The sequence below is a fragment of the Schistocerca americana genome, chromosome 2, assembly GCF_021461395.2.
Source record: "Schistocerca americana isolate TAMUIC-IGC-003095 chromosome 2, iqSchAmer2.1, whole genome shotgun sequence".
NCBI lineage: Eukaryota > Metazoa > Arthropoda > Insecta > Orthoptera > Acrididae > Schistocerca > Schistocerca americana.
In genome coordinates, this window is record NC_060120.1 from 460,683,858 (window position 1) to 460,708,400 (window position 24,543).

At 40.2% G+C, this 24,543-nt stretch overlaps 1 protein-coding gene across 2 annotated transcripts in view; it reads left to right on the top strand.

Moving 5' to 3' along the window:
* Positions 1-24,326, top strand: part of LOC124596596 (arrestin domain-containing protein 3-like) — a 128,019-nt gene extending 103,693 nt beyond the window's left edge. The window contains exon 10 of one of the 2 annotated variants that reach the window (XM_047135792.1): positions 22,553-24,326. The gene's annotated coding sequence lies outside the window, so the exon portion shown is untranslated. The remainder of the gene's footprint in view (positions 1-22,552) is intronic. The other variant, XM_047135791.1, reaches the window with a different exon arrangement.
* The last annotated feature ends 217 nt before the right edge of the window (positions 24,327-24,543 follow it).

The following is a 24,543-nucleotide window of genomic DNA, read 5'->3' on the forward strand; positions in this document are numbered from 1 at the left end:
TATGTAAGTTTTTTTATGTTTGTATCTCTTGCATCAGTCATCACTCACAAATATATGCTTGTTTAGGTGCTGCAGCAATTCTGTGGTGTGCCCTTCCCAACTGAATGTATTATTGATTTGTAATCCCTGAAATTTAACATTGTCAACCTCTATCTACACATCTTTGCATGTTATACACATGATGGAAGGAAATCCCTTACACATTCTGAACTCCATATAGTGGGTTTTTTCAAAGTTTAATGATAGTGAATTACTTTTAAACCATTTATTAATGTCAGTGAAAATTTGATTAGCAGCCATTTCTAATTCTGTACTTGGCTTGCTATTTATTGCAATATTTGTATCATCTGCAAACAAAACATCCTTAGCATCTGGCAATACAACAGATGAGAGGTCATGAAATGGAAATGAGCATTTGGCGTCATTGGCCGGGTGGCACCTTGCTGGGCAGGTTCGGCCACCGTGGTGCAGGTCCAATTATGTTCGACGCCACATTGGGGACGTGCACACCAGATGGGGATGAAATGATGATGAAGACAACACAACAGCCAGTCTCTGAGCAGAGAAAATCTCTGGCCCAGCTGGGAATTGAATCCGGGCCTGTAGGACGGCAATCTGTCATGCCGACCACTCAACTATCGGGGCAGACGTGAGAGGTCATTAACATACACAAGGAAAAGCAACAGACTCAAGGTGGAACCTTGATGAACACCACATGTAATTAATTCCCAATGAGATGATGACTGATTGCTTACTCCATAGGATTTTGCAATGACATCCTTTGTTTCCTATTAGTTGGTAATACTCAAACCATTTTGCAGCACTGCCAGTGACACCATACTATTCTAATTTACTTAAGACAATGCTGTGATTTCTAGTGTCAAAGGCTTTTGACAGGTCACTGAAAATTCTAATAGACTCTAATTTTTTACCTGGTGAATTAAGTACATTCTCACTGTATGTGTAAATAGCCTTCTCTATATCGAAAACCTTATGGGTTAAGTGTTGTAGGATTGCTGGATCCAATGTTGTACACTATACCACATCTAATAAGCACTATTTTATTACTCAGAAGCACACATATAGTTATATACATCATTGATTCTCGGTGCACGTGTGTACTGTTTAGCGCGTGACCACAGACTGCTCGCAAAGAGCTTGGCAAACAAAGATATTACACATGACTTGGTCGATAGTCGCCACATTAACCTCCCCACCCCCCTCGGAGTGTGGAGTATGAAACATAAAAATTGGGGCATACATGTTAAGGAAACACCCAGGGGGGAGGGAGAGGGTGTTTAAACCGAAACCATACCTTACATTACATTAGTAACTGAAGTATTCGAGCCAGTGAGGGGGCCAGATGGTCCTGCCTGACTGGAAAAATCCTCGTATAGCAGTTGAGGGATCTGGGAAGGGGACAGTGGGTTGCGAGGAGCCGGGGTAGCGGACCGGAATGCCTGTTGGGTACGTAGGACTTTTACTGTTGATGGTTTGGTACCAACAGGCAAGGGGACAGACTGGAGAAGATGAATGTGGGTTAAGTTTTCATTGGGGAAGCTGTCTCATTTGTAGAAGACACACACATTATCCGGATGCATAACAAAAAGCACTTTAGAGCTGCAAATAAAGTCTGTGTTGACATTCACTACCACTTCCGTATATGGTTTCACAGAATCTCCACGAGTTGTCAGCGACATCACATGTTCTGAGGCTGGTCCCTGATACGTCGCTAAATCCTAAAAGGGGAGAGGCAGGGGGCTACCTGTAGGAGGAGGGTTCATCACACACGTCACTCTGTAGGGGAATGTCACATGCACCTGTAGCATTGTCACATGACTGGGAATGGGTAATGTCACACATGTGGGAATGAGCATCACTCACGCGCGGACTGTCGGTAGATGCCTCATGCAAGGTGGGTTTAGCAGGGGGTGGGGGCTGACTGTGTGGGGGCTGACTGTGTGGAGGCTGACTGTGTGGGGGCTGACTGTGTGGGGTATCGGGCAGTTCTCCCAAGAACCATGCCAGTTTGAGGTGGCAGACAGATACTGTTTGAGGTGTGCCATTAATGAGCACTTCGCAGGTGTTGGTATGCCGCAATATGACTCCATGGGGGCCCGAGTATGGAGGTCTGAGTGCTGGTTGGATGGTGCTGTCATGCACCATGACATGAGTGGATGACACCAGGTCCTTATGCAGAAATACGGGAGGGAACGAGTGCGGTCGAGGAGTAGGCACACGAATGTTAGTGATTAGCTCCTTAACATGCCCAACGAATGTCAAGTTGCAGATTTGATCTGGAAGAAGTGAAGGCTCAACTAGCTATCCTGGGAGTGTGAGGGGTTCTCCGTACAGTACTTCTGCCAGGGATGCGCCAAGGTCCTCTTTGTACGCGGCCTGAATGCCTAACATTACCCATGGTAAGGTGTCAGTCCACACACCTTCTTGCACATCAGAGAAGCTATAAGCAGCATCTGACAAGCCCATTGGTCTGGAGGTGGTATGCTGTAGTCCTAAATCGTTTCACCCCTCACAGTTCACAAAGCTGTTGGAAGATGGTAGACTCAAACTGGTGGCGCTGGTCAGTGGTGATAGAAACTGGGCAGCCGAAGTGCAAGATCCACATTAATAAAAGGGCTCAGGCCACTGCATCAGCTGTGATAGTGGTGAGAGGAATTACCTCTACCCAGAGGGTAAACCTGTCAATGGCGGACAGTATGTAACAAAAGGGGCCTGAGGGGTGGTAAGGGCATGACGATATCGATGAGTATGTGCTGGAATCTTCTTTTTGCCACATTGAATGTACCCATGGGAGGCTTTGTCCTACTTTTGTGGGCTGACAAACCACACACGCTCACGCCAACTGTGACATTGTTTTATCACCCCATGCCAAACGAAATGTTCAGATCAGAGGTGCGGTGGCGTATATGCCAGGGTGTGCCAAGTTGTGGATACTATTTAAAAATGTACTGGTGGAGAGGTAGAGGAATGCATTCTGTTGAAATGTCGCACCAGATGGGTGACGAAAACCCAGGAAGTGTCTGTAACTCTAGTTTGACTCCTGCTTTAACATCGGAGCGCAATGTGGCGAGTTCAGTATCCTCTGTTTGCAATTTAGGGAGTTCACTGAGGTCCATTTGTGAAGATAAAATCAACACATGAGATACTAAATTGGCAATGACGTTGTCTGCTACTGCGATGTAACATACGTTGTTCATAAACTGACATACGAGGTCCATATGCCGAAAACGTCTTGGGGATGAGTCCTTGCCTGTGTTATGAAAAGCGTGTACCAGTGGCTCATGGTCAGTAAATACCACGAGAGGGTGGCCTTCAATATCGTCTTGAAAATATTTGGTAGCGGCATAAATAGCAAATATTCCCGGTCGTAGGTCGACCATTTACTTTGGAAAGTGGACAGTTCGTGGGAGAAAAATCTGAGTGGCTGTACAACTGAACCCATGGATTGCTGAAGTACTGCCCCCACTGCTGTATACCTCGAGTCTGTAGTAAGCGAGATGGGAGCATCAGGAATGGGGTGAGTGAGCATAATGGCTGTCTGTGAGGCTGACTTTAGGTTATCAAATGCACGATGCATATCTGGAGTCTATGTGACCGCCCGAGACCATGATTTCTTTTTTTTTTTTTTTTCTGTCAGTGGGGCTTGTATGTCAACGGTGTGGAGGATGTGTTTGTGGTAGTAATTTGCCATTCCAAGGAAGCGGCGGAGACCCTGAAAATCTTTGGGAAAAGGCACCATACTAATGGTCTTGACCCGTTTGGGCATGGTGCGGATGCCGTCAGCAGAAACCCTGTGGCCTAGAAAAGTGACATTAGTGTGGTGGAATTGTGACTCAGCATTGTTCAATGCAACACTGTTTGCTTGTAATAGTTGAAACACTGTACAGGATAACCCCGATTTTGCATGACCTTGATTTAGCATTAACCCGCATTTAATGAAAGGAATTTCAAGCCCCAAAAATTATTCCATAAGTGCAATGCAATTTTATATTTGATTTAACATAATTTGCATTATGGCAAAACCTGCATTTAGCATTAGGAATATTAAATATTGAAAACAATACAATAGTGGCTTTTGTGGCCCGAATGCAAGCCGCACTTTTTTTCCAGTTTTCGGAATCCAAAAAAACGCCTGCAGTTTACATTGAGGTACAAAGCCTAAGAAATTCCCGAAAAATGATGCTAGTTGCCACTGTAAGTGCTTGCGGCCTTTATTGCTGCCTTTGCTGCTAGAAGCTGCCACAGAAGCCGTTGTGTTAGTTTCGAGTGATGAATGTTAAGGTATTTTTTATCATGGGTGAATTTAGCAATTTTTCAAATATTCATAGCAATTAAAAAAAACTCTTTGCATATACACCATCAAAACGGACGTTTTGAAGAAACTTGACAAGCTTGGATTTATATTTTGAGAACGCCAGCTAACGAGAGCAGTGCTCGTAAAAACGTTTGTTTCAGTCTGCTTTTGAACTTCGGTAAGACATGGAGACAGCAAAAGTAACAACTTTCAGCTTGTTCCAGCAACAGAAAAGCATTTTCTGAAACAAAAGGTGGCCACTACTATGAGTTGGAAGTTATAGTGAACAATTTTGTGAGGAAGCAGTGACAATGCTTACCTGTAACTGCAGAAATAATTCAAGTAAAATCATGTCAGAAAATCCAGGATTTTAAAGGGAGCTGCAACTGGGCCTGAAAAATACAGGGTAAAACTCGTCGCATTTCAGCACTATGTCATCAAACTGTGCACCGGAAATTCTTGCTGGCTTGTACAGCCAATGGCCATAAACTACCACCATTCATTGCACACGGAAGACTTTACCGAAGTCTGAAGTGTTTCCTAAAAATGTTATTGTATATGCTAACGAAATTGGCTGGTTCATGGGGGGCATGGTTTTAGAGTGGATCAGACTTGTCTGGCAACGTTGTCCTGGTACTTTACTAGATTTGTTACATGTGCTTGTGTTAGATTTGTACACAGGTCACTGTACACCAGCTGTGAAAACAAAATTAGCAGAGGGTAAAACGGACTTAGCTGTATTTCCAAAATGGATTATGTCCATTCTGCATCCATTCGATGTTTGTTTAAACAAACATTTTATGGACAAGCAGAAAAATTTGTATACACAGTGCCTAATGAAATAAGATAGGCAATTAATGCCTACAGGACTTGTTAAGTGTGCAAGCTTCTGTCAAGTGTACGTATGCATTAGTCAAGCTTGGAAATGTCTCCCAAGTGAAACTGTTTTCATCACACATTTAAAAAATACTGTATTTCTAATGCGCTTGATGCCACAGTGGATGATGCATTGTACGAAAGTAGTGACAAGGAGTCACTAGCATTAATAATAGACCATGAAAAATCATGATTGTGTTCCAGTATACAATGCAGCGAGCTCGCCTGTGACATCACTGCTCACAGCTCAAGTGTGTGTAGATCCAGAATACTGTATTTCGATAGATGTCGTGAATTTTCACTGTTGTCAGTGTTTTGCAATGTAATTGTAATTTTAAGTGTTCCAAACCCCTGAGAGGTAGGGCCACTTAATACTCTATCCATCATATGATAAGCCATATCTTTCACTTTTAAGAGTGGCTGGAAATCGGGGTAAAATTTTTTTATTTATTTATTTATTTTCCGAGTCTCATTTCTGAGGTGCAGCTTGCATTCAAGGTTGGCTTGCAATCGGGTAAATACGGTAACTACAGTACTTAAGCAGCTTCTAGCAGGATTTTTCAGAACTTCCGTAGGCTTTGCCTCCAAATGCAAGCATCGTGTAATACGGGCTTTAAGAACCTATGAACTCCAGCATTTACAGTATATTGGATATGATCGATCACCTTCCACATTGATTTCTTGCTACATGCACGAGCAAGCTTGAACTTAGCTGAAAGCAGCTGAACACTAACAATGTACAGCATGCTACCACTCACACCACTTTGCATGCATGCACACAGCCGAGCTCTGTCCCGAGTCTGTACATTTGTAGCAGCATTACAGTATAGCATCAGTTTATGCAAGTTTGCATCAGTTCATGTATTATTGTGTATTGCTTGGAGAATCCAGCTGTATATCAGTTCGCTCACTCGAATTCATTGTTGTAGTGAAGTTGACTATGGCAGCAAAAAGAAAAACTCTATCTGTTGCGGAGAAAGTGAACTTGATTTGGGAAGTGGAGAGAAACGCAAATGTGCCTGTAAGTGAAATGGCTCGAGCCATGGGACTTGCACAGTCTTCATTGTCAGGAATATTTAAGATTAAGGAGAAGATTCTGGATCAAAAAACACAGTGTGCTTCAAAAGCAAAGCAGAGAAAAAAATGTTGAAAAGTCACCATACGAAGAAATGGAATTGAAGCTAATGGAGTGGTTCAATGGAGCATGTGCTGAAAATTTACCAATCGATGGGGCATTGATGAAAATGAAAGCATGTACGATATCAGGGAAACTTGGGCTAACAGAATTCAAAGCTTCGAATGGTTGGCTGGTTAGGTTCAAAAACGCCATGGGATAACTTGCAGGGCAGTATGTGGAGAGAGTGCTGCAGTTAGTGATTAAAGTGTTAAACACTGGAAAGAAGAGGTGCTGCCATCCCTCTTGGAAGGTTTCGAATCTCAGGATGTGTACAATGTGGATGAAACAGGCCTGTTTTACTAACTCATCCCCTCTAAAACCTTAAGTGTTAAAGGAGAAGCATGCCATGGAGGAAGAATGAGCAAGCGGAGAATTACTGTTCTCTTATGCAGCAACGCAGATGGCAGTGCCAAGCTGGATCCCATAGTAATTGAGAAGTTCAACAAACGAAGCAGTGAAAAAAAGCATGCCAAAGTCAGAAGAATGCAAAATCCCCAAGACGGGCTAAGTTTCACAGATGCTCAAAATTTAGTGTGCATGTCAATGCGAGATGCTTTTAACGGTTTCCACAATGAAATATTCTCTCAAATTATGGTTGAACACCCAAAGAGATTCTGGTCGTATGTAAAGTACACCAGTGGCAAAAAACAGCCAATACTGTCACTGCACGATAGCGATGGAAATGTTACCGATGACGGTGCCACTAAAGTGGAGTTACTAAATACAGTTTTCCATAATCCCTTCACAAAAGAAGACAAAGTAAATATTCCAGAATTCGAAACCACAACAGCTGTTAGCATGAGTGACATAAAAGTAGATATCTTAGCTGTTGCGAAACAACCCAAATCACTTAAGAAAGGCAAGTCTTCCGGTCCAGATGGTATAACAATCAGGCTCCTTTCAGAGTATGCAGACACAATAGTGCCTTTCTTAGCAATCATATACAACTGCTCACTTGAGGTAAGGTCTGTTCCTAAAGACTGGAAAGTAGCACAGGTCACACCAATATTCAAGAAAGGAAATAGGAGTAACCCATTGGATTACAGATCTATATCACTGACCTCAATTTGCAGTAGGGTATTTGAGCATATACTGTACTCGAACATTATGAATTACCTTGAAGAAAATGACTCATTGATACATAACCAACATAGATTCAGAAAATATTGTTCTTGTGCAACACAACTAGCTCTTTATTCCCATGAAGTAATGAGTGCTGTTGACAAGGGATCTCAGATCGATTCCATATTCCTAGATTTCTAGAAGGCTTTTGATACCGTTCCTCACAAGCGATTATTAATTAAATTGCATGCATATGGAGTATCCTCTCAGTTGTGTGACTGAATTCATGATTTCTTCTCAGAGAGGTCACAGTTCATAGTAGATGGTAAATCATCGAGTAGAACAGAAGTGATATCTGGCGTTCTACAAGGTAGTGTCATAGGCTCTCTGCTGTTCCTGTTTATATAAATGATCTAGATGATAATCTGAGCAGCTTCCTTAGATTGTTTGCAGATGATGCTGTAATTTACTGTGTAGTGAAATCATCAGACGATCAATTCCGATCGCAAAATGATCTAGACAGAATTTCTGTATGGTGCGAAAAGTGGCAATTAGCACTAAACAAAGAAAAGTGCGAGGTCATCCACATGGGTACTAAAAGAAATCCAATAAATTTTGAGTATATGATAAATCACACAAATCTAAAGGCTGTCAATTTGACTAAATACCTATATAATGGAAGGAAACATTCCACGTGGGAAAAATTATATATAAAAACAAAGATGAGGTGACTTACCGAACAAAAGTGCTGGCAGGTCGATAGACACACAAACAAACACAAACACACACACAAAATTCAAGCTTTCGCAACAAACTGTTGCCTCATCAGGAAAGAGGGAAGGAGAGGGGAAGACGAAAGGAAGTGGGTTTTAAGGGAGAGGGTAAGGAGTCATTCCAATCCCGGGAGCGAAAAGACTTACCTTAGGGGGAAAAAAGGACAGGTATACACTCGCACACACGCACATATCCATCCACACATACAGACACAAGCAGACATATTTAAATACCTAGGAATTACAATTATGATCAACTTAAATTGGAAAGACCTCATAGATAATATTGTGGGGAAGGCAAAACAAAGACTGTGCTTTGTTGGCAGAACACTTAAAGATGCAACAAACCCACTAAAGAGACACCCTAGATTACACTTGTCCGTCCTCTGCTGGAATATTGCTGCATGCTATGGGATCCTTACCAGGTAGTATTGATGGAGGACATTGAAAAAGTGCAAAGAATGGCAGGTTGTTTTGTGTTATCACGCAATAGGGGTGAGAGTGTCACTGATATGATACACGAGTTGGGGTGGCAGTCACTGAAACAAAGGTGGTTTTCTTTGCAGCAAAATGCGAAAATATTTTCTTGACACCCACCCATGTAGGGAGAAATGATCATCATAATAAAATAAGGGAAATCAAAGCTCGAACGGAAAGATTTAGGTGTTCCTTTATCCCACGCACCATTCGAGAGTGGAATGGTGGAGAAGTAATATGAAAATGGATTTAGGGATTATTCATGGCCTGAAAAGCAAGTATCGGAAAGCTCTTGTCCTTAAGGCACTTGCCATTATTGATAGGAATGAAGTGCTTAAATTGAACATCCTGCAAGCAATGCATATGCCCACAGGAGCTTGGAAAATGGTAACTAAGGAAACCATCTCAAATTACTTTCATAAGGCTGGATTTAATGAAATGAGCACTCATGACAAAGATGGTGATGAGGCAGTAGGGGACATACATGATTGAGTGAGGGTATCTAACAATTTACCCATTACTTTTGATGAATTTGTGGCTTGTGATGATGATGCTGTCACTATATGCATCCGAGATGTTGAGGAAATCTGCGAAGATGAAGTGAAGCAGTATGATGAAGATATCGAAGAAGACCATGATGTCATGGATGAAGAAATGTGAACACTGTCATTCAGTGAAGCTATTGCCAGCATAGACATTGTCCAGAGATTTGTCACAGCATTTAAAGTGGACAACCCTGTTACAGACAGAGTAAATCAATTGGAGATAGACATTTTGAACTTAAAATCCGACAGTGCTAAAAAGCAGACTACCATTTTTGATTACAGGATTTTTAAAAAATGAGGCTCTGTAAAAGTTGTGCAAATATGTGTTTTATGTAGGAAAAGCAACTCAATTTATTACATTACTGTAATTGTGTAAGTATTTTGTGGATGTTTTAATTTTGTAGTGTGCTGGAAAACTATGGTCTTTGACTACTGTATTAGTACTACAAAAAAAGTTGTAATTACAGTATAGTGTGTAGGGTAGGTATCTCCTTGTACCATTGTTGTTATTGTGTAAATTATGCATGTTGATGGAATTCATATCAATACAGGCAAAGAGTTCTGGAAAAGGTTTGATTTCTATTGAAACTTTAATTTAAGGTAAACCCCCATTTAAGGTTAACAAATTCTGGTCCCTAGAAAAACATTAAATAGGGGTTCTACTGTATTTAAATGTAGTTCATGTTCCTCGAGAGAGGAAGAAAAAATTATCAAGTCATCCAGGTATGCATATGCAAAGTCCAGTTTTCCAACCAACAAATTGATGAACCGTTGCCATGTCTGTGCAGCATTTTTAAGGCTGAACAGCATAAACAAATACTCGAACGAGCCAAACGGGGTGATGATAGTGGTTTTTTCTGCATCCTCTGGTGCCATTGGCAGTTGGTGGTATGCCTTGTGGCAGTCGATTACACTGAAAATTTGTGTCCCGTGAGTTGGGAAGCAAAGTCTTGTATATTTGGGATGGAATGATTATCTAGAATTGTTCTGGTGTTAAGTGCCCGATAAGTCACCGCAGAGGCGGAAAGTGTCATCTTTCTTGGGCACCAAATGAATGGGTGATGACCAACTACTAGAAGAAGGGCGAATAGTCTTACTGTCTAGAAGTTCCTGAATAGATTAAGTTTTTCCAGGTTTAAACACCTAGCCTTTGCGTATTCTGGTGTACCTTCTGTGGTATTGATTCTATGGACAGTACCATTGTTGATCGCGAACAGCGATGGGGATGATGGACCCGCACCCGATGCAGTATGACTAACCTTTAATGCACACACTTGTGTGTCCCAGGCTGGCAGGACAGCAGCAGCGGCAGTGATCCACTGGTAGTCCGTGTCGTGGAGCTCGGTGGGATACTTGGTAGTGTCATGGGCACAGCTTCTGTCCGGCAGTAGAAACGTCACGCAGAGTCAGCAGTGGGTGCGAGGAAGTGGTGCGGGGGTTGGGGGCATGGCTGTGTGTGCAGCTGGGCAACCTGCTTATGAGCGTCCATGAGCTTGGCTTGCACAGCGGTGATGCGTAAGCGGAAGGCTTCATTGCTGTCCCGAAGTTCGTTGTTGTGTGATCTAAGAGAGAGCACTGCAACAGTGGTTTCAGCTAGCCCACACAATAGAGTGGTGCTCTCAGATGAGAGGGAAGAGATATTTGAACCAGTGGTATGGTCTATCGAGTTAAAGGTTAGTGTATCTCATTGTATGTTAGGTGAAATTGCATGGGCTAAGAGAAAATCTACCCCGAACATGGGTTTATCCACATCCACGATAACGAAAGTCCACTGTAAGGGGGTATTAATGTCCTGCAGTTTAAGGCTTAAATTAGTTAGTCCATGGTATTGGATCAGGGAATTATTGGTGGCTCGAAGCGGGGGGCGAGGCTGGTGCTGGAATTTAATACCTGCAGACAAAGGTATCACACTAACCTCGGCCTCCGTGTCCACTCGATATTAAAGGCAAGACACTGCGTCTTTCATGTACTAGCGTCCTGGGGCGTGAGGTGAAGAAGTATTAAGTGATAGGCATCTGTGTGGTGCAATGCGGCCCGTAGTGCCTGAATTGGGTCGCATTATTAGTTTGTGTACAAGCACAAAGAACGACATTTCTTAGCCACATCACCAAAGCAGAAATGGAAATAACACCAAGTGGGATGGCACCTGACGTTGTCCATCGTCCTGCCTGAGGTCAAAGTGGCAGTGGAGGGGGTCTTGTTTGTAGATTCCTCCGACGGCGGCGTTGTAGTAGTGCTGGTAGGAGAGGAGTTATGGCTGCAGCTGCCAGGCAGCTTTAGTCTGCGTATATGCATGGAGCGAGTCATGCACACACTGTACCGCACAATGGAAACTGCCGCACAGGTGTGGCAACCCCTGAGGCTTGAGGGCCCCCTGGGGCAGAATGTTGTAAACCTGGTCTGTGATCTTCAGTTTAGCGTCTAATGGGACCGAAGTTACATGGAGAAGGTGAATTTGAACTTTCAGAGGAAGTTTGAGCAACCAGATGGCCAAAGTGTAACGTCCAGCATGTGATGTATGTCAAACATGGTGTAGAGATGACGCCAGAGCTGCGACAGGGATCTGGAACCCAGCGACTCATGACTGAAGAAGCAGATAGCTTCCTCTGTTGATGTGGCTTGTCGCTCGAGGATGGTGCATCGGGCAAACTCATGTTTGTCCGTAGTGGGGGACGAAGCCACAATATCGCAAATCAGGTCCACTTCATGATGAAGGTGACATAGTAAGCAAAGGAACTAATAATTGTCGTCAGCGACGCCGTGTAGCTGCAGGATGTGGTCGACCAAGGCAAATCATGTGTTTGGGTGGTCCTTGCGAAGGGGTGGTAGCTAAGGCCAACGGATGGGGAAGTTGCGACGTAACTGTTTGTCAGAAACTGTCACTCCCTGTCCATAGCTCTGCAGCGTAATTGGCTTGGGCACAGCAGTGGTGCACCAGGCTTCCGACACTGTCAGTGGCATGTGGCACGGTAGGCGCAGCTGGCTCGACGTTGGTTGAGAAATCAACGAGTCGGGCATTCGACAGAGTAAAGCCAACAGGCATAGAACGGACTGGAACGGTAGAGTCGACCATAGTTGACCGATGTGCAGAGAACGAGAGTACAGTTTCTGGGCCCCTTCCCTACAGGTGCATTAAAATGGTTAAAATCACCTATTTTTTGTGGAACAGATGTGGCAGGAATGGCGTGTGGCATCAGAAACACTCATAAAGCGGACGCTGGTAGAGTGTGTGTGTGTGTGTGTGTGTGTGTGTGTGTGTGTGTGTGTGTGTGGAGGGGGGGAGGGGGGGGGGGGAAGACTGGTGCAAAATCCAGAGTTCTGGAATAAACATGAAATTTCCTGTCTTGAGTGTCCAGCTCGATTTGTACCGCCACTGATTCAGGTGGAACGTTCACACTGGCGCTTGGGAAACCTGTAAACATAGTCACTGGGGTTTGAGCACATTGTGTCAGCTGTTGTTGAGCAGTCAGAACACATGGAAAGTCCATATTCAATGTAAAATGTTCACCTTCAAAGTTTTGTGCACGAAAAATGTTCTGTTGGTATGGAACACTGCCACACGACTGCTGTCTCATGTACAGTAACGAAAAGTTATTGTTTGTACCTGATGCCAGCACATGAGGCTGTAGCAATATAGAAGCACTGTCCTGCTGAGTACAACTAGTCGGTGTGTTTGGGAACTGTGTTGAGCTATTGCGAACACAAGGTGGATAATAGGAAAACCAAGCTGAAGCGTCCGTTGGAAAACCTAGTTGGCACATGCGTGGTGTAGCGGGCGGCAAGCAATCCATTGTGTACCACTCAACGGTACGAGAGTTCATTGTAGCACTCGCAAACAAAATTCAGAGTCACCAGTATGGGTTTAGTGTTGTAGGATTGCTGGATCCAATGATGTACACTATACCGCATGTAATAAGCACTGTTTTATTACTCAGAAGCACACATATACAGTTGTATACATTCTTAATTCTTGGTGCAAGTGTGTACTGTTTCGCGTGCAGCCACAGGCTGCTCGCAAAGAGCTTTCCAAACAAAGATATTACACGCGACTTGGTTGATAGTCACCACAACCTTAAGGAACCCAGATGTTGCTAGGACATATTCGTGAAAAAGCCAAAAAAAGTGAAATTGGTCAATAGTTTGACAGTATCTCTTTATCCCTCTTCTTGTAAAGAGGCTTAACTTTAGCATATTTTAGCCAGTCTGGAAATGTTCCACTGATAAGAAATTGATTACTCAAATAACTTAGGTAGAACTGAACTCACATGAATGCTCTTTTGTTCACTTTTTTGATATGTTATCATAACCTCTAGAATACTTTGATTTAAAGGATTTTGTGATGGATGCTACTTCTTTGGGAGAAGTGTGTGTCAGTTTTACTGAAGTTATTTATAGAGAGTGGTCTCAGATATTCCTTTGCATTGTTTACTGAATATGATAACTCCAAGCTGTCAGCAACAGAAACAAATTAAGTGTTTAAGAGGTTTGCAACAATACATGCTCTTATTACCAATTTCTCATTTATTTTTAGACCTATCTGTTCCTCTTCCCTTCTGACCCCACCTGTCTCTGTCTTCATTGTATCCCATATAGTTTTTATTTTGTTGACTGCCAAGAAACAGCAAGCAAAATTTGTGACACTCAAACCCTGCTGATGTTGATAGAGGGAGTCATTGAAAGCTTTAGTATGCAAACAAATCTGACATGTCAAGAAAACAGAAAAAAATTTTCCATGTACTAAACTTGTTACAATATTAATTGCACCATTTTGGTCACAATACATTGGCTTGTAATGGCCAAGCAACATGTGGTAAACATGGTCAGGCTACCCATGAGTCAGCATGGTCATGCAATTCTCCTGAATGTTGTGTCGGTTGGAATTGTAAATATCCTGAATAGAGGAGAAACTTTTGTGTTTATCTAGTAGTATAACATATTCATCAAAGAAAGTATTGAAAAGGTATGCTGTAACAGTGCATATGCCAACAAGACAACTACAGAGTATATGTCCCTTGCACCTGCCCCCTAATGTTGGTTTAGACCATGAGAATCTCACTGACATTACATAGTTCCCCCAACCATCACTCCTATGTTAGGGCCTCAACACACATAATATGCCATCAGGCTCTATGACCATTTGCCATAGGATTTGAATTGTTCAAAACCTCCTCTCTTCAGAAATGTAATGTCTTTCAGACATGGGGCAGAGCACACAAATCATCTACATCTACACTCCACAAGCCACTGTGTGATGTATAGCATAAAGTTCAGAATTGTACTTTCTTTCTCTCTCCATGGCCATTTCTAAACCCAGTTTGCAGAAAAAATATTGTCGCTGTTGGTTAGACATGTCACGTTGCCAGTTTTGTAGAGAATAAACAAATTTCTTAGAAATTTGTCATTCATATATAGTAACAATGTTTTATACAATAGATGTTAGTAACTGAATGCACAACTCTACCAGCATCATATTTTTTGGTCATACTTGCTCCTCTTCCTCCCTGCTGTTCAAATTTGATTCTTCTGAATCAGTGCCAGAAACCTCCAACAGCAGCTCCTATACTTTCTTGTTATTCCTTTTGTTCTCTGGCGTGTCTTCTCTCTTCTTCACCCACTGGATTCTTTTGGGCCCCAACTTGTCGACTGTTAACTTCTTGTACCATATTTAGAGCCTTTAATGCAACATAAGTTTAGGATATGCGTAAGGATACTAGGGGGACCTACCTGTAGATTAATGTTGCTTCTCAGTAGTTGCACCTCTAGTCCTGTGGCTGAAAATGTTTTTGATAGGACTGTATCTCTTAATAAATGAAAAGAGAAGCCCAGTAATTCTTTTCAAATGTTCACACAAAGTCACTTCACATATTTATTGATTCCTATTGCTAAAGACCTGGCCTCATTACATATCAAAAATGTTTATGCAGATCTCCTTGTACTCACATTTGATGGATAACTTTAAATTATATTCGACCAAAGGGATTAGACTCACAAATTAATTGGCACACAACATATTCTTTCCTATGGCAGATCAACAAATTGTCTACAAGGCACACAGAATTGTGATGATGGTTCATTAAGGTACTGTGAAATGTTTACGAATGTTACTTTTTAAGTCTATCACTGATTCTAATAGTTACTGCTCATATCCTCAAATAATCACTAGGCTAGTTCAGACAACAACATTAGAGAACACAGTGCAGAGAATACTGAAATCCCAAATCCATTTACATACTGACCAAGACTTAACTCCAAGAAAAACAAGAAGTGTAATAATGATGGAATTGTTTGTATGTCATTCTTACATAGACATGTGCCAGAATATTATGTGATTTTGGTTATTTGATTATTATTTGAAACTTACATAGCTCAAATTATTCCTTTTTAAATAGATGTAATAATTAATTTCAAACTTTGTTTATCAAATTACCAATATGAGCAGCAGCTCTTAAAATATACAGAACAAGTTATTCTTACACTATGGGAATTCCTGACTTTTAGTTATGGCATTCATATTGATTATTAAAATTTGGATATTAAAAATTATACAGTTCTTAATTAAGGCAATTACATATTTGTTATTAGTGTCATTGGGTTCAGAAAATTTAGCCCATCAGTAGTACATTAACATATTCCAGAAATTTATAGTGATTTGGTCATAATATGAGTTGAAAGTTTGGGCTGGTTGAAATCATTAATTAATTATATCTCCTGAATTAATTAGATTTGAGCTAAAATAAACAAGTCTTTGAAATGAGCAAAAGTTGGACCACAGTTTAGAGATAATCTACTTTTCTGAATCTATGTATTAGCTCACTAAATTTTTATTGATGCCTTCTAGATGAAAACTTTGAAACACAATAATTTTTGAAATACATCATTTCAAGTAAAACTAATTAATACAAAACATTCAGAACAGTTAATTGTGTGATTTGAATAAATAGGTTTCACTTTGTTTTGCCAACTGCACACTTGCACATACAATCAAAGCTTATGATATTGATGTTAACAGTTTAGCAAGAACATAGGAAGGGTACAGTGTACTAATTTAAACAAAGGTATCACTGCTAACTAACAGATGTAACAGTTGCCATATTGTATGTGTCTCAGTATATCTTGTTCTTCCTTCATGGTCCTCACAGAAGATAGAAGTTTATAGAAAGTAACATGTTTCTTGGCAAATATTGGAATACGGGTTCCACAAGTTTTGAGAGTAAGTCTTTACATGATTGACTGCACTTATCTTGTAGCATCTCCCATTGGAGCTTATTAAACATTTCTGTGATACTTAAATGCTAACTAGACAGACCTCTGTCTGATGAAGTGTGTAGTATTTACTTGGAAAAAATAAATAAATAAACTCTGTGATCAGTTCCTTAAGTCCATGACGTCGACTGACCATCATGTCACCATCCTCTGCCAAGTGGTGTTATGCAGATGCACTCTGCTTTCCCGGCCATTGTCGACTTTACAGATCTTAGAGAGCCTACTTCTCATTCAAACAGATCCTGAATTGGCATCATGAGGCTGAGTGTACCCCATTCCAGTCATCCACAAAAGAAAAATCTACCAGGAATTGAAGCCAGGTCATCAGCATGACAGTCAGGCACACTGATCATTTGGTTATGGAGGTGGACACTATTTATTTGAAACTTCTGTATTTCTTCCTTTAATTCTACTTGGTAAGTGTCTCCTACCAAAGAAAAACACCCACGAAGTGTTGAAATTAAATGTTGAGTGGCAAGGGCCTCCCGGTGGGCAGACCTGATCACCTGTTGCAAGTCTTTTGAGGTGATGACACTTCAGTGACTTGTGCATCGATGAGGATGAAATGATGATGATGGAGACAACACAAACACCCAGTCCCTGAGCGGAGAAAATCTCCAACCCAGCTGGGAATCGAACCCGGGCACCCTCGCATGACAAGCGGGCACGCTGTCCACTCACCTACAGTGGCGGACCACAAAGGGTTTGAATGAGCGGTTTGAAAGTGGTCTCATTTGTGTATAAATTACACTTTCCCAGTATTCTTCCAACACATCTCTGTCTACCATCAACCTTTCCCATTGCTAGATCATGTTGTCATTCCACTATAAATTGTTCCAGACATTTCCAGATACTTGACATTTGTACTGATTCCCATAGTTGATCTCTTATAAAGTAATGTAGAGATGTCATCTTGTCTATTTATGTGTGCTAGATTAGATTTATAAACATTGAAAATCAAATGTCAGGTTTTGTGTCTGCACTTCTGTGGAATTGTTCTCCCTTCCTTACTGATACACTTCAGTGAGATGTTGGTGATTTGGGCCTAAGTCATCACTCCACTATCTAGATATGTGTAGTAGACTGAGCAGTGCTTGAAATGAAACCAGCAGTGTTGATGCTCTGCAAGATTAATTATATGCTCTACACCCAACTAACTCTATTTGAAACTGTAATAGCATCCCCTAATGGATGGCTCACATAACAATCATTATCCACTAAGCAAACAATGCTTACATTAAAAAATCCTCAGCCTGTCAACAAAGACCAGTGGTACCCTGGAAAAGAAGTATTGCTCTGCAGACAGCCATTTGCACTATCTTTGATCAACTGCCAATCACATACAGAAAGCCTTGTAGCCATTTTGAGTGATGAGAGGCAAATGCTACTGCATTAGCATGAACAAAAGGAGGCCGAGGCATGAATTACTAAATACTCTAACTGATTCCATGATGTCCCATGTAGTGTGGGGGGATTTTTCAGTGAGGTGAGAAGTGCCTAGTTATTAGATTAATGTTTAAAAGTTTCCAGTCTTGATGATATGTATCCCAGACAATCATAAGTTACCACCACTGTCAGCCAGGATCCACCCTTATATTGCCAAAAATCTATTGCCAAGAGGAATAATTTGTTTTTCCCCCAACAAAAAAGAAATAGACAGCCGTCTATTCCGCATGTGGGAGCAGGACTTGCGATTGTCTGTGGCTCATTACATGGTGCCTGGTCATGATAAGGTTTGTTACACCATGTTACAGTATCTCTCGGATTACAGAAAAGAAATTCTCTGCATCCTGTTTGATTACATGTGGAAAACAAGATAGTTCTCTGATTCATGGGGTCAAGCTGTTGTAAACCCCTCCCATGAAAACCAGAGGAGGTCCATATTTGCTCAAGTGAATATCATAGTTTTCCTCTCATAAACTGTAGAGAATGACCCTTTAGCGAATGGAAAACCATGGACTGAGTTTTCAAATCCAGACAACTCTTCAGTCACTTCAGAGGATACTACCATTCCACTATTGATAACTTGACCCTACTGGAGGTGACAACACAAAAGAATTTCCCAAGTAAGCAACAATTCATAACCAACTTTTTCAACATTGAAAAGGCCTATAATATTGTTTGCAGTACATCATCTTGAGACAGATCCATCAGTGTGCTCTCTGCAGATGTCAACCCTTGTTTATAAGACTTATTATCTTGACAATATGCCCAATACTGAGTTGGGGAAGTCCTATCAGACTAATTTGAACAGGAGAATTGCGCCCTCCAAGGCAGCATCGTAAATATTATCGTTATTGCTGTACATCAGTACATTAATTTCCATAATAAGGAAGCCAAAAGAATTCCTTTTGTGTGTCCTCCATCCCTTTGTTTTGACAGCACATAAGGTCACAACAGTCAAGATTAGCTGTTTTGTGTATGATAAACTTGTTGAAAGTGCCTAAGTGTGTTTCATTTTAACAGTGTATTTATTAATTCTGTAAATATTAGCAGTTCCAGTTTGTCATAATGTATTCACATATCTTGACTGTCTCATGACAAATGATCAGGGAAGTGAGTATTCTATTTAATCTATTCAAATGTTCTATGTTATACTTTGACATGTTCCACTCTCAAGAGAATCATATAATTTTTGAGTCTATGGAACAAAAACTGAATGTAAACTAATCTAAGGATTTTGTGTAGCTCCATTTGGATTAAGAGTACCAGATTATGAATCAGCAAGGTCTAAATCACTGAAGATTGAAGAAGTGATTCACCATAAGAGGATACATCTAATCAAGGTACCTGCAGGACCAGCCCTTTGCCAGCGTGTGCCCTTCAGCTGATAACTTGCCACTACCAAATATCCGACTGATGCCAACTCCTGACCAATATTCCATCTGTTTTAGTACCTGCTCACAGAAATGACTTTTGCAAATTTCCCACAAGTGACAGAGCCAGTTGAGACCTGCATCAAAGAAAGCATTGTGGCACTTGATATGAACCAGATTCCAGGTCTTGCTCAGAGATGGAGTCAGCTTCCAGCCTAAATTTTTGCCTCATTAGAATTATTTGCCATCTTGCATAGATGGATTTATTAGACAGCGAGCTTTGGCTGATCAGTGGTTTGTGTTGATTGTGTATTCAGGCACTGCACCCCAAATAATTACATAATCTGCAGATAGAGGTATATGTGGTCTTAATGGCAATGGGGTAAATGAGATGAATATGAGCTACAAAATTCCTTATCTGTTCTGTTTGTATTAGTGTGCTATAACCATTCATTGCACATACCCAGCAGAGAAGTCTGTCCAGTTCACACAGGACACCTTTCTTTGCCTTCAAGATCCAGGGAGGGTGAAGATATCATGCTGAAAACTAGGGCTTATGGGATTCAGGGCAATGAATTTGATGATAACTGGCAAGGAGGACATTGGAAGACCTACAGTGGCAAAATTTGAAGTGACTGCTGCAGAGTGGAACCACGCACCATTGGGAAGATCAGGATTTAACTTCCTGCCAATGATGAGGTTATTAGATGTAAAGCACAAACTCAAGCTGCGGGAAGAATGGATAAGGAATTCAGCCATGCCCTTTTAAAGATAAATCTGTTTAATGCCATTAATTTAATTATTTTGTTTACTGTTTTGCAATTTTATTTAGTGTTTAAGTAATACTGTAATCTACTTGATTAAAGTTATTTCAATTTTCTCAATAAAATTTTAATTCAGTATATACTAACAGAAATTAGTTATTCTCAGTGTGGACGAAGTGATTTTGTTTGGTGATATACTGCAGGCAGCACAGTGTTTTTTGTGTAACTCAATATGATTTCTGAAGCAATCCTGCATTCTTCGGAAGGTGACTGTGCTAAATTATAATTTTTCAGGGTATATTTCTGACTGGCATCTCCAACAGTTTTAGCTACATTTACCATTGTACAATTCTGTTGCCTCAGATAATGCAAGAGTTCATAAACTACTATAAACACCATTAGCTCAGATTCTTGTTGAAGAAATAATTTTGCAGTAACAACATCTCTGTCTCATATTCAGTTAATAATGTATTCGATTTTTATAATTTTTCTGGATAACATTCTAACTTTTCTTTTTTTTGTACTCTGACAAGGGGGGGCCGCCAATTGTGAAATTCAGATTCAATTCATACTGCGCATGATAAAAGCTCATGGCCAGAGGTGTAATGTGGCAAAGCACCAAGATGCACTTCTCAGCCGTTGTCGAGAAAATCGACAGTTAAAATAAACCGTTGCGCTGAAATACTCTCAACGATTGCCGATTACAGACAGCGTCGTAGCTCAGCGGCAAGCGCTCGGGTTCGTAATCCGAAGGTCGCCGGATCGAATCTCGCGCCATGCATATTTTTTTTTTTTTTTTTTTTTGTTATTCAAATGTGTCTATACACACACACACACACACACATATATATATATATATATATACAACTTATTATATGCATAATTGTTGCAACTGATTGCCAGGAATTATATATATATATATATATATATATATATATATATATATATATATAATTCCCGGCAATCAGTTGCAACAATTATGCATATAATAAGTCGTCGAAGGTCGTTTGTCGTGGAAAAACTGGCGACTTCGAACATCATTATGTTTTCCGCAAACAAAGTTGTATTTCACAAATGTTATTAATTGTCTTCATAATGTTAACCACGTATAGTTAACGGAAGACGTAGAAACGATATTCCGAAACGAATACGTATAGCGTAAGTCAAACGTTCGAATTAGAATAGAGACCCCACGAACACAAATTTGCTGTGGCAGGTATGAAATATAAGCTCCGTTACTCGCTCGTTACACTTGAAGGACAGATGTTGAATGGGCCGAAACGAGCCGCCGCATAAAAGCGTAGTTGCCTGCTAACTTCGAAAGAAGGTAGATGCGGTCCCTAGCGCAACTTATAACATCGTCGAAAATCAGTGCGGACGTGAAAGCTTTGGTACACCCTGTTAAACAAACGGAAAAATGGAGGCGATACAATTGGAGAGCGATCCGCCTTCACCAAAATGCATAAGCAATTCATTAATAGTTTATATATATTTGAATTACAAAAACCTAATAACAAAAAAAAAAAAAAATGTTGCATGGCACGAGATTCGATCCGGCGACCTACCAATTACAAACCCGAGCGCTTACCGCTGTGCCACGACGCTGTATAAAATTATTAACCGTAGAGGGCATTTCACCGCAACGGTTTATTTTAACTGTCGATTTTCTCGACAACGGCTGAGAAGTGCATCTTGGTGCTTTGCCACATTACACCTCTAGCCATGAGCTTTTATTATGCGCAGTATGAATCGAATCTGAATTTCACAATTGGCGGCCTCCCCTTGTGAGTACTCATGATATTGTAATCCCTTATCTAGGCAGATGTTCCAATTCCTCATAATTCAGTGTTATGAATGAGGGTTGCATATCAGTCATAAGACATTGTGCACATATTTGTGTGGAAGGCAGTTCAAATCCCCATCCAGCCGTCCACATTGAGTTTTTCTGTGATTTCCCTAAAACGCAAGTGAATCCCAGGATGGTTCCTTTGAAAGAGCACAGCTGATTTCTTACCTCGCCTTCCTTCAATACAATTTCATACTCCATTCTTATGACCACTGATAATGTTTCATTAAACTCAAGCCTCTTTTTGTCTATGTTGTAATAGCAGAAGCTGGACCATATTAAGAATTTCTTCTGTGTTTAGTAATTAATACTAAAACCTCAGAATGAAACGCAGATGTAAACGTTCAGTGGTTCCAGTAGAGGACAGAAAGTCACAAATGAAAACTTAATAATTTTGATTACTCTTGTTATTTCTAACTTTTTCCTGTAAGTAGCCATGAAGAAAACACCTCCATTTCAGAAATTTACTTTTTTATTTTATTTTATTTTTTTGTACCAATCTCTTTTATCAGCTCTTAAATAGGAGTTTATTTTTATTTTTATGTGACTGCAATTTTATTTGAAAAACTTCTTAAAAATTGAGTTTGTTTACAATAAATATGTGTTCTTGCCTTCACAGTCTTTGTAATTTGTTCCAGTCTTTTTCATCTGTTTGCTGCCATGTGCCTTAATGCCTGTGTTACTTCAACAACACTGCAACACTGTTCCTATAGGCAGTGTTCATGAAGCCACTGATTTTTATCTCTCTGATTTTGTGCATACAGAGGGCAGAACCCTTCGGATGCTATAAATATTTAGTGCACACTGAAGGCAGAAACAACTGATGTTAGAAATATATCACTATCTCAGTTGAAAGGACCATTCCAGGAAGTGCCAACAAACTTACCCTTTCATGAAGGGTTGACATACTATCACAAAAGATATTTTTAAAGGTCTTTTGTAGCATCTTAGTGTCATATAGCACCTGTACTTATTTATATTGATGGAAGTTTCCATGACACTCATAAGCATTGTATGCAGCACTTGCAAATGACTGAATGCTCTGGTACTGATATGATCTGAAGATGTTCAGTGCTTAAGTGACAGCAGCAATTTGAGTAAAAATGTGCAGTGTTAGATTAGTCTTTCATGTTCAGTAACAGTTTTTTAAGCATGAGAGCAACCTACCTATTTTGCTAAATTTTAAAAATTTCAATCTAGTGTTATTGTGTGGAAAAAAGTATCTGTTAAGATGATACTGTTTGTATCTCTGTTGTAGTTTAATTTATGAGTTCTACCCTCATTGTGGATGTTACAGAAGTGCATCTTTGTGATAATATACTCTTTTTGTTAGAATATCATACTTTCACAATTTTGGTGCATAAATTTTTATTTTAATAACTATATTTTTACCATGTGAAAACTTTGTACAAAAATATAGTTTACATTGAATTTTTTGCACATGATTTGTATCCTGCCAACTAAAACAGAATTTCATTTTATGCATGGTGCACTTAACTTTGGCAAGGAAATTGTCTGACAGTGAAAGTGGATTCAACAAGCAAGTGAAGGATGCTCATCCTTTCTTAGGAAGTCAAATCATAATCTGAATACATAAATCCTAAAGTGAGACTCTAAGACATTGGGGGTGAAATAATATCTGACAAGAATGAAATTTCATATATGGCATACATTGGTGTATGATTATTCATTGACTCATAAATGTCTGATGTAAATCACATCACAAAAAAGTTAGTGCACCACATGTCTTTATCTTGCTAATAGTTAAATTGAATGATACTTTTTGGTTTGTTATACTATAATTCTAAGTCACATCTAGTTTGTACTTCACTGAGCATAAGCTTAAAACCTATGTCATACCTGTTTTATTGGCACCCACCCATTTAAAGTCATATTGAAATCAGCATAGAGAATAAATTTTATACGACAAACTAGTTTACTCTTTTAAAGTTTAAGGTTCACCAAAATACATTCATGGTTTTTAACTCGTGCTGTTCATCATCAAACAGTTTCATGTTAAACTTAGACACAAATTTCATGACACCACTATGGTTAGTGGTGTCAAATTGAAAGACTTGCACCCAGCGAATGGCCTACCCGACGAGAGGCCCTAGTCACATGACATTTACATCATAAAATAAGATTGAATCCAAAGATGGATAAGCCACTCTGAACATGTGCTGACAATGTTGGCTAATTGTCTTTTTTATGTATGAAATTTGCAAATAAATTAAGTCTTCAATATCAGACATGAATAATCTTTACTCTGTTTTGGCAGAGAGCAGGAAAAAAACACAAATGCAGATATATTCTGGGACTAGCTAGAGAATGAACAGCAAAGTACTCCTACAAATAATGCTATAATTGTTATTGTTACCATAAATGCAGTGTTTTAATTCACAAAGAAAAACTTTTTGAATGGTCAGCTACCATATAATACACAGTAGAACAAACTCTTTGAATTACTTGAGAATTTTCATGTTAAACTTAGACACAAATTTCATGAGATGACCAACCCCCCCCCCCCCTGCCCCCCCCCCCCCCCCCAAAAAAAAGTAACAGTCACCATGAGATGACTTTAGTGAATTTCAAATGGGTCATGATGGAATGCTGAGGTGAAATGCCAAAG